Here is a 12,729-nt window from a genome sequence, read left to right as displayed (position 1 = left end):
AACATCATAAAAATTACACATAGCACATTTAAATGATCATTTTACATGCTAAAAAAAACATCTTATAAAGATATTTACTGTTGTTCAGAAGTTCTCAAAAATATAATTTCACTCTGACTCAGTATCAGAAATCCAATGGTTTGCTTGTAAACTTGTTTAAATGTTAATTAGACATTGGTTGATCCCAGTATTCTACATTGGCCCAGTAAGTGTGTACTTCACTGGTGACACAGTACTAAAATTGCCTTTTGATACCACAGACGCTTTGTCACGAACTGTTTGTGCTTGTATAAAAGCTTATCAGCTAGCTAGCATTAATAAAGCTAACATGTATTACTTCACAATGTATTATTAAAAAAACTGTTAGGTTCATAAATTTTAAAAACTGCTGTGGCAGCTTTGGCATTCTCACCATTTTTCAACAACTGAAAAAGACTTCCAAGATGTTGTGGGCTATATTAGTCCAAAAGCAACTTCCAAAATCCACTGGAAATAGTATACTATTCAAGCAATTTAGTGTACGGTTTCCAGCACACTCTCTAATTCTAATTAATGTACTCACATACTATGTAAGACAGATGTAAACTGTGAATTAGCCACCGGCTAAATGATGGATCCAGTATTACTCTCTTTTAAAACAAAGACAGAATTAGTACCTGAGCTCATTAATCATAAAGATTTGAGCTCCTGCTGAAGGGTATCAGTCTCCTCTCCTGAGACCAGCAGTGGTCCAACTTTTCTCTACTGTGGTTTGTTTGACCATGTAATATTTAAGCTATTGAGGTTAAACGTATTTGGCTTGCTGTCCATAATGGAGGGGCACGAGGAAGCGGCTTCAATCTTTGAGTACTTGGAAGATAAGTACCGTATGTGTGGCAAGAGACCTAAAAACTTGTAGCTTTAGGGGAAAAACAGCTTTTCACTAGTACCCTTAAAGCAGGAGTTTTCCAACCCTGCTCCTGCAAGCTACCATCCTAGAGAGTTCAGGACCAACCCCAATCAAACACATTTAGACCAACTAATCATGGTATTCAGGGTTACTTGACAATTACAAGCAGGTGTGTTGGAGCAGGGTTGGAACTGAAGTCTGCAGGATGGTAACTCTCTAGGAGCAGGGTTGGAGACACCTGCCTTAAAGGGAAATGTTTGTACCTTATGTACCCCTAAAAGGTTCATAGTAATACCTTAATTGTACATATTACTATTAAAATGTACTAATATGCTTCTTTTAGGGGTAGATAAAGTACAAAGTTGTCCCTATAGGGTACTGCCGGAGTTGGGTAGGTTGAGGGATGCCAAAACAGCTGATGCCAGAGCAAAGTGTTTCTCTGGAACTGAACTTGTGTGGTTTTTATTTTGGTCATGGTGAAGAGGAAAGGTGATTTTTATTCAGTTTGAATTGAGGGATCGATATATTTAAGTTGCCTGGACTTGAGGAACTTGAGGAATTATTTAGAAACTTTAGAGTTGTAAATGTAGATTCTGCATTGTTTAAAGGGGTCACGGATTGCATTTTTTAAATAATGTTCTCTGAGGTCGTTATCAAGATTTTTACATAAAAAGCATCCTAATTTAGAAATAAGCTATTTTGGAATGAAATTACTCAATTGGAATGAAATAAATCTGTGGATCTCTGTGTTGAAGTCTCTGAATTTGATGCTCGGGGAGGCTCTGATACCCATCAGCCACTGTGCTGCAAGTGTCTCTCTGTGTGTCTTGGTGGCAGCTGAAAGGCTGTTATATGAGTGTGTTTCTGTCTGCTGTTCTCAGCAGCTGATACCCAACACACAGAGGAAGTCTCTCAACGCGTTTCTCTGCCACACTGCTGGACGGCAGATCCTTTTTAAGAGTCCACGTCTGACACAGGACCAGTCAAACGTGCCACTGTCAAGTTCAAGCGTGGGAGGAAGTTAACAGCTGAAACTGTTATACATTTTTTTATGTGGCTTGGAAGAGATGGAGTAAATTCAGTTATCAGCTGCTTAGGCTTTTGCATGTTTATATCAACAGTGAGCGAGTGCATCCACTGCAATTATAGAGGGTATTACTATGAATTTATTTATTTATTTTATTTCAAAACTATGGGAAGTTGCTTCTTTGTAACAGCTTCTACTCTTCTGGAAAGATTTCTACTAGATGTTGGAACATGACTGTTGAGTTTTGCTCCCATTCAAGAGCATTAGTGAGGTTAGGCAGTGATGTTGGGTGATGGGGTCTGGCTCACCGTTTCACTGCATCCCAAATGTGTTCAGTGGGCTTTATTCAGGCCAATCATGTTTTCCATGCCATAAACTGTAAATCATTTCTAAATGGACATTTTACACAAGGTTATTGTCATGCTGGAATAGAAAAACCAAATCGCTGCAAAAATAAGTAAAAAGTGCACAATTCTCTAGAATGTGATTGTACTGGAATAACCAAACCTGCTTATTAGAAGGGGGTGATTTTGGCCTTATCGTGTACACCATGGAAAAAAAAGTTTGCATAAAATACATGGCACATCAAAAATATATCAGCAATTTTGTCCCTAAAATATATCTAGGTTAGAAACACACACACAAGCCAAAAGACTTGTGTCCATATGGAATCTCAACTTTAATTCAAATAGCTCCCTTAATCCAGAGCTTGGCAAAACGAATTTGTGTGTGTGTTTTGACAGGGAGGCCGAAATCGCAACAACAGCTGAATAAGCACCCAACACACGCCACACATGGTTTTGGTTTGCTTCATATTGTGTTGTACCTTTTGAAATGTTTTGAGTTAATGTCTTGGTTGAACAGGAGATATTGCATTTTAAATAAACAGATCAGTAACTCTAACTGCTTTAAATGTCTGCCTTGGGGAGATATGTAAAATGTTTCTTGTTGAGAAATGTTGAGTATTGGTTGTGCTCAGGGCTGTTCCTGTAATGGCAAGCACAAATTTACACTGCTCAAGGTTTAATGGTCTGAGTGTGTTTTGAATTTAAGGTATTTTGTGATACCTAGCTGTTTAAATGTTTTGTGTTTTTGGCCGTTCATTTTGAGGCAGTTAGCATCGTTGAGCTAAAGCTGAATTTGAGACTCTGGTGTAAAACAGTTATATTGGTAAATTTAAAAAGGACCCCGCAAGGTATATCTGAGATAACTCGGATGTGGGTAAAATAAGCTGATTTATAATGAGCTTTCAAACTCCATATGCCTCAGGCCATGGTTGTCTTACAAATATATTACTTTAAAAAGCCCATAAACTCTTTTGAAAATGTTTAAATCTCTTAAAGACTTTCATTTAGTTCCATCTTTAGCCTGTAAAGTGAACATTTACAATTGTTAACGTGGAAAGTTGGCTGATAAACATGCCTGCTTGGCCGATTAAGAAGTGTTACTTTCCCTTTTTATAAATGTTTTATATTTTCAACTTAAAATGTTTTAGTGAATTTTGAATAATTAGTATGTAAAATGAATGTTAATATCCTTTTCTGTCATTAACCTACTAAGTATTAGTTGTCCGCCACACTGCACCCTAGGAAACTGCATCGGCTACTCGACTACTGAACACTTGCTTTGTCATTAATGAAAACCAGTTAATTTGTATGGTATCTCATGAAGCACTTTTTAGATTACTGGAAATAATTGTTTTGTAGGGGTGTTTTAGAAACCTTAGAGAAATGAAGTGACATTTCATTGATCATAGTGAGGTATGTGGAGACCTCTGTTCATCTAACACAGAGAAACTATAGACCCTAGTGGATATAAGGAGGGTCAAAGGTTATCTGTAGCAGCTGTCGCTGAGACATGACTCCTGAGCCACAAGTCCCACCTGCCTTTCCTCCTATCATTAATAAAGCCAAATGGGACAACTGACAAACCATACAGCGCATGGTGTATGATATTTCTCAGTGACCATGGGATGGAAATAACCACCTCCATGGCTCCAAGAGATAAAGTATTAAAGATGGGGATGGTGCTTATCTGTGGTGGTTCACATATTCACATTCATATATTTCTGAGAAATATCTCATAGGTCAGTTGTATTGCTCAGCGGTGGCTCTTTCATATCTCAGGAGAGTTAATGAAGGTTTTAGTTATGTTGTATTTTGGAACCAACTTTGTCTCAGATGTTTCACCTACACTGTAAAAAATTTCTAACCTCTCCAAGTCAAAATTGACTGGTCACATCTAAATTTTTAAATTGGCCCAAGTGCAATTCTTGTTGCTATAGTCTGTTAACATTGGCTCAATGAGAAATAATACGTTAGACTAATTGAAAAATTTAGATGTTATCAGTCACTAGAAATTTTTGACTTGGGGATGTAATTTTTTTTTACAGTGTAGAATTCTTCAGGAGGAATATACATAGACACAAATGAGGCAATTGTTGCCAATGAAATTAATGTGGATAGCACAGCTCATAGATCATTTGGTTTTGGAGAAATTTGATTGGAGATGAGAATGACTTAATGAAATCCAAACATAAGTGGTCACTGGAGGTGCATTTAAAATGCTTGCTAATAGCAGGTGGAAATGGTAATGCGTAATTGTTGAACACTTGTGAATGGATCACCAAAAATGCATCTTAGTACCAGGTGGTTAACAGGGTCATTGAGATCTCTGACTTTTGTATTACAGACTTTGGTTTCTTGGCAAATCTGAGCACAGTTTGAGACATTAATTTAGATCACTTCTGAAATTTATGAGGAGACTCCTATGAAATGCACTTTTTCAGGGGGGAAAAACATCTCAGGTTATGACTGTAACCATGGTTCCCTGAAATGTAAATGAGACCCTGCGCCCATAGATGACGCTATGGGGAATGCCTTTGCGTGAAAGCGGCTGAGGGACATGTGCAACTACTCCAGTCTTGGTCACCCCGTGACGCAACGTGTGACGACGTACCACGGAAGCCATAAAGGTTACCTGGAACAAAGCAGCGTCAGCTTCTGATTGGCTGAAGCAAGCCACCCACAGGCTTGCAGGAAGTATGGCAAGGAGACTCAGCGTCTCACTGGCTTCCAGCAACGGCCGTACGGGTGACGTAAGACGTAGCTCCTCTTCTCTTATATCGAAATCCTCCACCATTTTTCTTTAAAACTTCTCATTTTAGACTTCTAATTCATGACAAGCGTTTTGTTTTGCTCTATCCTTTGCGTTTCCGTGTTCGTCAGTTCTTACCTAAGCTTTTGCTATGCCTGGGTCATACGTCGGGCCAGAGGTCACCCTTCCGCTGGAGCTCGACTCTCTCGTGAGCGTCTTAAATATGGATATTTTTCTTACAAAAACATATCCCTTTAGAAGGCATTTATTAACCCACTGGAGTCGTATGGATTAATTTTATGATGGATGGATGGATGCGCTTTTTGGAGCTTCAAAAACTCTGACACTATTTAATGCCATTACAAAGCTGGGAAGAGCCAGGATATTATTTAATATAACTCCGATTGTGTTCGGCTGAAAGAAGAAAGTCATATACACCTATAGGATGGCTTGAGGGTGAGTAAATTAGGGTAACATTTTTATTTTTGAGTGAACTATTCCTGTAAGTGAGGGTGTTTGTTAGTTTAGCACGATTCAGAGGTCGATTCATAGTTTCGATCTTCAAGACTATTAAAATGCAATCTCATTTGTTACTGCCTCATTACAGATGTTGGCATTGGGTATTTTCTTGTTTGATTTCTTATCTTTCTAAACGGGATCTTGGAAGGAAGAGATTATTAACATCAGTAGTGAGTGTGTGGGAGCAGTGAGAAAGACAGTTGTAGATTGAATGAGATGGGGATGTATATTTAACTTAAAAGCGCAGATTGAATGTTATATTACTATGTTGCTGTTATAAATCAATTGTCTATCACCCACTACTGTTGCTCTTGTTTTTTCTGTGATCAGCAATTAAGGGAATTCTTATCAAATCATTTATTTGTCTTCTGTTGCAATAGCAGTCCCGACTCTAGTGTGATCTGTTTTCTGATCAGTCAGCAGGATGTCTCTGTGTTCCATTCTCTCATAGACTTTTATATGGAGTTGTATCATCTGTCAGAGCTTTTTCATGCTACTCTGTCTGGCTGATCTGTCATTTTCATGAATATGCCATCAAATAAGATCACTTATTAAAGGGATACTCAACCCAAAAATACTCTCCTCATTTACTCACTCTCATGCCATCCCATGTATATGACTTTCTTTCTTCAGATAATAGTTCATTTCACAATTTAATTGGAGACATGGGTCTCAAACGCGTCACATGATCTACCTATCTATCCTGTAGGCTCAAAGTAAAAAACGTGCCTCTATTTTTGCAAATCTTTGCATCACATAACCAGCCAAATATTTATGGATTTTGTAACATAGTAAACTTGCTTGGTAGCTCACCTGGTATAGCACTGCACTTGTGATGTGGAGCACTCGAGTATGAGTCCATTGAGTCCCGTGAAGCGCGAGTCACGATAAAAGAGCTCAAAGACTTGTAGAAGCAAGCTAAAATGCATGGTTGCTTCAGCAAATAAATTTTTACCACATGTTTGCTTTTGTTAGTTCTATTGGTTACGTTATATTATTTTTAAGCATGATAGAACACTTACCGGACATTTAATTTACGAACTGCCACAATACCTAGCAACAGATACTCAAGAACCAGATTCACATTCACCTGTTTTGGATAAAACTGCTCTCAGGCACTAAAGTATTGCAATTGTTGCAAAACGTGCAAGAAGCAACGTGATATCATTCTGCAGAAATGTCGCCACAGGCATGTTTTTCCAATCAGCCTAGGTTGTGATCTACAGTTATTTACATGTATTACTTTAGCAGGCTCTGCATACAGCACACTGTAGATGTTCTCTGAACTGAAGCCTGTATTTAAAAATTAAAGTCAAAGTTAAAACCCCTAGATCAATGGATGATTGACAGACGAGTAGGCGGTCTTGTCCAGAATGCATCTGTACATATAAGCATTTACAGTACCTGTCTCTGGTATTTGTCTGATCTAAACTTCAACAGGAAGTACAGTACACATGATTCATTGTCACTTTTCAGTGTGTGGAAGTATATGTGTATGTAGGCCTTTAAGATGAGATGCGTCTGGGCTGTGATGAAGGTCTTGTCTCGAAGAACCAGAAACCTCTGAGTCTGAGCCGCTCATATTTCTCTAAGTAAACTGCCTTTTTATGGGAATTTTTCACGCTCAATGTGACATATCTGCATATTTCATGGCTGTGATTATATGGTTGGGCAGCTGTGGCATTTATAAGACTGGCCATCTACAAACTGGATGAGAGTTCAACCGCACTCTCCGCAAAAGACAGTCCAGACAGACAGAGGCTACATTCACACAGCAGGAGAAAGCGGTTGCCAGCCTTGTTATAGAGTGCTAAATTTGGTTACAATCACACACGCCACTCTCGTGTTGCATTTTTATTTTATTTTTTTCATATGGGGTTCCGGTAATTCAGTGAGAGAGGGATATGAGTCATCTGAAGGTTTTAGATGCATACGCTGTCTTCCACCAGAACTGATCCCATTTTGTGTCCTTTCTATGACACAAATGCTGCACTCTACACTCAATTTGTTTTGTTTTTTAACCACTATCTAGTAATTCATATTACTAGACAGATAAGCATGCTCCCGGCTAAAGAGAAAAGAGAAACTGGTTAGAGCCTGTCTCTCAGTAGGGGCTTTTAGAGACTCTAGTAGTATACCTCTAATAACTGTAATTACACCACATGTCATATCAGAGAGCATTCTGTCATACATAATACTGTGTTATCATGGCACATAATTCCAGTCTGAGGATACAGCAGTTTTCTGGACATATATGATTAATTACAGTGAAAGAATATATTTATTTGTCTTCTATTTGTATCTGTACTATTTGGAGTGATTCATTTATGAATGAACCTTACATGATTGTGAATGTGCATTGAAGGAATGGTGAGGAAAATCTCTTTTTTTTTCATGTACTCTACTGGTCAAAAGTGCAAAGTTGAATTTTCGGCCAGTTATGTGATAATTCAGAAATTATTATGCTGATTTGGTGCTCAGTTATTATCAATTATTATTGGTGCTCAATTATTTATAATGGTTCTTGTGGAAAACAGTTTTTGCTGCTTAACAAATTCTTTGGTGAATTTAAAGCATTTTATTTTTAAATAGAACCCCTTTGTAACATTATAAAAAAAATGTCACTGTCACTTTTGATAATTTTAATGCATCCTTGCTGAGCAATAAATTCATCTATTTCTTTACTCTTTTTTTTTTTTTTTATAACATCTTACTAACCCCAGACTTTTGAATGGTAGTGTATCACAGTTTACACAAAAATATTGATTAATTAAATGTTAATAAAACATAATGTTTCTTGAGCATCAAATCAGCATATTAGAATGCCGTCACATGAATGCATTTCATTTTAAAATATATATATAAAATATATTTATATAAATATATATAAAAAAATAAAGCTATTTTAAATATTTCAGATAATGGCTGTTTGTTTGTATAGTTTTTTTGCAAACAAGTAATGCAGCCTTGGTTAGCATAAGACACTTTCATTTTTAATCTCATTTTAAATCATTTTAATTTTAGTTATTCCAAACTTTTGACCTGTAGTATGTGGATAAAATGTCAATGAGTATATTTATTCACTTATTGACTTAATTTGTTCATTCATTCATTCGTTCATTTATGTTTATTTTTCATTGATGATGTGTCTTTGTATTTTGTAAGTCAGAATGATGTTTTGTTTCTGATCTGATGGATATTTTTGATAACTTATGAATATTTACTGTATTTATTATAGTATGAAATAGCTTATGGCTGTTATACTGTATGCGGAAACCACTCGTTCCTCAGTCTTAAGTCTTATTAATGTGCTGCTAGCGCGGTATTTTGTGGTAGTAGTGTTGTGATCAACTGAAACAGATTTATACAGAACCATATGAATGTCTGTGATTATATGGTGTGTGAGGGAGTATGACACGTGCAAATGAATGATGTGATAAGACAAAACTAGCCACCCACTTGCAGTGTAGACAGCTTCATTTACTATAATGGGACATTTTGACCAGTCACTTTCAGTGTAGGTGCATGTAAGTATTTCACAGATGGATTATTGATGCTCAGAGAGTGCATATCTTTCAGACGACAGCTGTACGGTGATTTATACACACACACGACTGTTGGGCAGACAGTGCTGAAAGCTTCAGGTGTCTGATAGAGAACTTGACTGCATTCATTTGCACTGAGGACTGAGCACCGAGTTCTACACACACACACACACACACACACACACACTGTCTTTAGCAGCAGAGTGTTGAGTGAACACATCTTATCAGTTGCTTCCTGCTCTCTTTATAGAATCTGAGTTGCACTACAGTGGCTTCATGGCTGTTTTCCCAGTCAGACAGTGTGGTGAGGACCTGACACTGTCTGTGTGTGTATTCGGCTGTCCTTCGGTTGTTGCTGTCATTCTCTTGCACATTTGTGTATGTGTGTTTGCACTGCAAAGTATGCAAGTGAAATATAGTTTTTGAGCCCCCAAAGAAATGTATTATATGTTGTACATACATTGTATACAGTGTACATCCTAAAGGTGTATATATATATATATATATATATATATATATATATATATATATATATATATATATATATATATATATATATATATATATATATATACACCACTCACAACACTTTAGCAGCCTCATAGCAACCACCCAGAACACCCTAGCATGGTGATGAGTTTTACATAAAACAACACCACTCACATTTTCTTCAGAGAATGTGAAAATCTAGTCTAATCTGCATCTGTATAATCCAATAGCATTTTCCTTTCTCTCCTCTCTCATTGTGTTAATGTGTTCTGGGCTTCTATTGGTCTGGGACACTCACAGATGCATTAGGCTAATTTAACTGCCAGAACAGGAAATAATCCAATCTATCATTACAGGCAGTGCTCGTTTAAACTTAGTCTGAGAGCCCTTCTGAGTGTGTGTGTGTGTGTGTGTGTGTGTGTGTGTGTGTGTGTGCGTGTGTGTGTGTGTGTGTGTGTGTGTGTCCTGAGAGATTGGAGGAGAGAAGACTCACGATCTGTCCATCCTTTTGTTTCCACATCGATCTTCTTCTTTGGTGAAAGGCTAAATGCCCCTCCAATGCCCTGTTCTCTACCCAGCATTCATCACTGTCACAGGCCTCTATATAGTACACAAACGCTAATGTGTACCTGCACGTATCCCAGCATGCTCTCCTTATCACTGCGGAGCTTGTGAACTATATACTTTACAATGTTCTGTCTGTTTATCTCTTTTGCTTCATCTGTATTTATCTCTGTTCCCAGTGGCGGCGCTAGACGGCGGCTGTAGCCCCACCAAAAATTTGCTTAGCACCGGCACAGCCCCCCCAAGGATTTCCTAATGATTTTCCTGTTTTTTACTCTCAGTGTCACTTTCATTAAAAAAGAAGTCATTAAAAAGCTAAAAAATGGGGTAAAAAATGTTGTAAATATGCCTACAAAAGTTTTAATGGAGGAGGAGTCAGTTGCATGCGGTGTGCAAATTGGCAAATGGTGATCATCATATTAGCTCCTCATCAACCACGGTCATATTGGAGAGATATTAAATAAGAAAAAAAAAAAGATGGCAGACTTTTGACACATCTAAGAATAGTTCAGAAGATAACAGACATATTGTCCTGTAATCTGCTACTGGTGAGTAGCTACCCTGATCTTTTTGAAGATTCACTCACGTTATAAACATCAAATAATATAGATTTTAATATAAATTCTTGCACTTCGTTCGCCCTAGCTAGCCTGGTGATGAAAAAAATAAAGAGAAAATGTTGTTTTAGATCTAAACATATAGATTAATGCGTTAAACAAGGGTGTTTGACCGTTATTGCATCTCTTCTGCTTTTTCAGTTTCTTGCGCCATGTTTTAAAACGCCTTGTCAAGTTAAAAGTTCAACTTTTGAAAACACGCCTCGACACCCACGCTCTTTTAAAAGCACAAGCGCGTTCCTTAATTTAGCTTACTGACGTTTTAAATCCCTCACATGGACATAATAAATACGTAGCTACGCCTATAGGCTAGCCTACATGTCTATGGGACCTCAAGTCGACAAGTTTCAATAAACCGTTATTGGTTCAAAGAGCCAATAAGGTAATATATAAAGGTGTTAAGCAAAATTGATTCTGTGCTTAGTTCTGTGTACACTTTGCAATGTGATAAAATGGAAAATTTATAAATAAAATGCAATAAATGCAGGGTATTGAAATAATTGATGCAACGAATCCCTGGTGAAAAAAATATATGCTAAGTATACTTGCAACCAGACTTATTCAGTATACTTCAAGTGTGTTAATGATTAGTTAACTTGAAGTGTGCTATTTTGGAACAACAAATTTTGTACTAAGTATATTTTAGTTGTAATTAAATTGTAGTAAAGCATAACTTTCATTGTATTTAGTGTACTTTTGTGTGCTAAATTGGAACAACTTCAAGTATACTTAGTATACTTTAAGTATTTGTCTGTGTAGGGACTAATTACATGCTTGATTGGTGATTAAAGTGTACTTTATTTGTGTTCCAAGTACATTACAAATTCATTACCAGTGTCTTCGAAACATACAAGCAATATAGCATAAGTGTATTATATTGAGTAAAAAGTAAATGCTCAGTAATACCTTTGGCTTTTTCCAAATACTAAAAATTGCACACTTTGTCTTCAATAACAAATGCACATTAATAAACAAATATTACTTAGCTATACATTGTAAAATATACTTTTGTATACTATAATGTATTTTGAAAGCATACTTCAATGCATTATTACAATGATCATTTCCAGCACACAGTTAAAAATATACCTAAAATATATTTTTAAGTAAAGTGCAAATAAATACACTTTTAAAAAATAAACAGAATTTTAACCTCAAGTATATTTTTATGGAATATACTAAAGTACAATTATTTTAAGTGTGTTAAAAGTTGTACTGTGAAAATAAGTAAAAGAATGATGCTAATATACTTTTAATATATTTAATAAAAATAATGTTAGTATATTTGCAATGTACTATTGAAAAAGGGAATATATTTCAAATACAATAAAGTATACTTTTTTTCATTAGGGATTGTTTATTCTTAGCACCCCCTTTGAACTGTTAAGCCCCCCCACCCTCCCCCCTCCCCCCTCCCCCCTCCCCCCTCCCCCTTAGCACCCCCAAGAAAAAAATCCTGGAGCCAGCACTGTCTGTTCCTCTGTATTCTGTCCTCTCTCTCTCTTCTCCTCTGTGCTTCAGTAATAGAATAAATTGGCCTATTTCATCTTGATTATGTCTCTTAGCAACAGAGCTCCATCATTTATGTTTCAATCAGATGCAGGGAGAGCGAGCAGCACTTAAGCAGCAGCACTCCTGTTAGCTCTCATTTTCACTGTGTACGTCTGTGTGTTTGTGTATAATGTGTGATGGACTGCTCTGTAGAAGTGTGTGTGTGTGTGTGTGTGTGTGTGTGTGTGTGTGTGTTTGGTTCAGGCATACTCTACGTTACGGGGACAAAATGCCACCACAAAGATGGCAATCCTTGTCCTTGTGGGGACATTTTTTTGGTCCACATGAAGAAAAAAGGTCATAAAACGTGTTTTTTAATAAAGTTTTCTGTGATGTTTAGGTTTAGAGGATAGGGGATAAAAATTCCATATGTTTATGGAATGTCCCCATAAAACATAAACCAACATGAAAAATAAGATCATTCAAAAGAAG

General features: G+C 36.8%; 1 protein-coding gene across 3 annotated transcripts in view; it reads left to right on the top strand.

Moving 5' to 3' along the window:
* The window catches only part of kalrna (kalirin RhoGEF kinase a), a 246,202-nt gene that overhangs the window by 31,591 nt on the left and 201,882 nt on the right, over window positions 1-12,729 (top strand). The window lies entirely within an intron of this gene.

Source organism: Abramis brama (assembly GCF_963993115.1).
Source record: "Abramis brama genome assembly, chromosome: 8".
NCBI lineage: Eukaryota > Metazoa > Chordata > Actinopteri > Cypriniformes > Leuciscidae > Abramis > Abramis brama.
The sequence above is the reverse complement of the archived record's forward strand: the minus strand, read 5'-3'. Positions and strand labels throughout refer to the sequence as shown.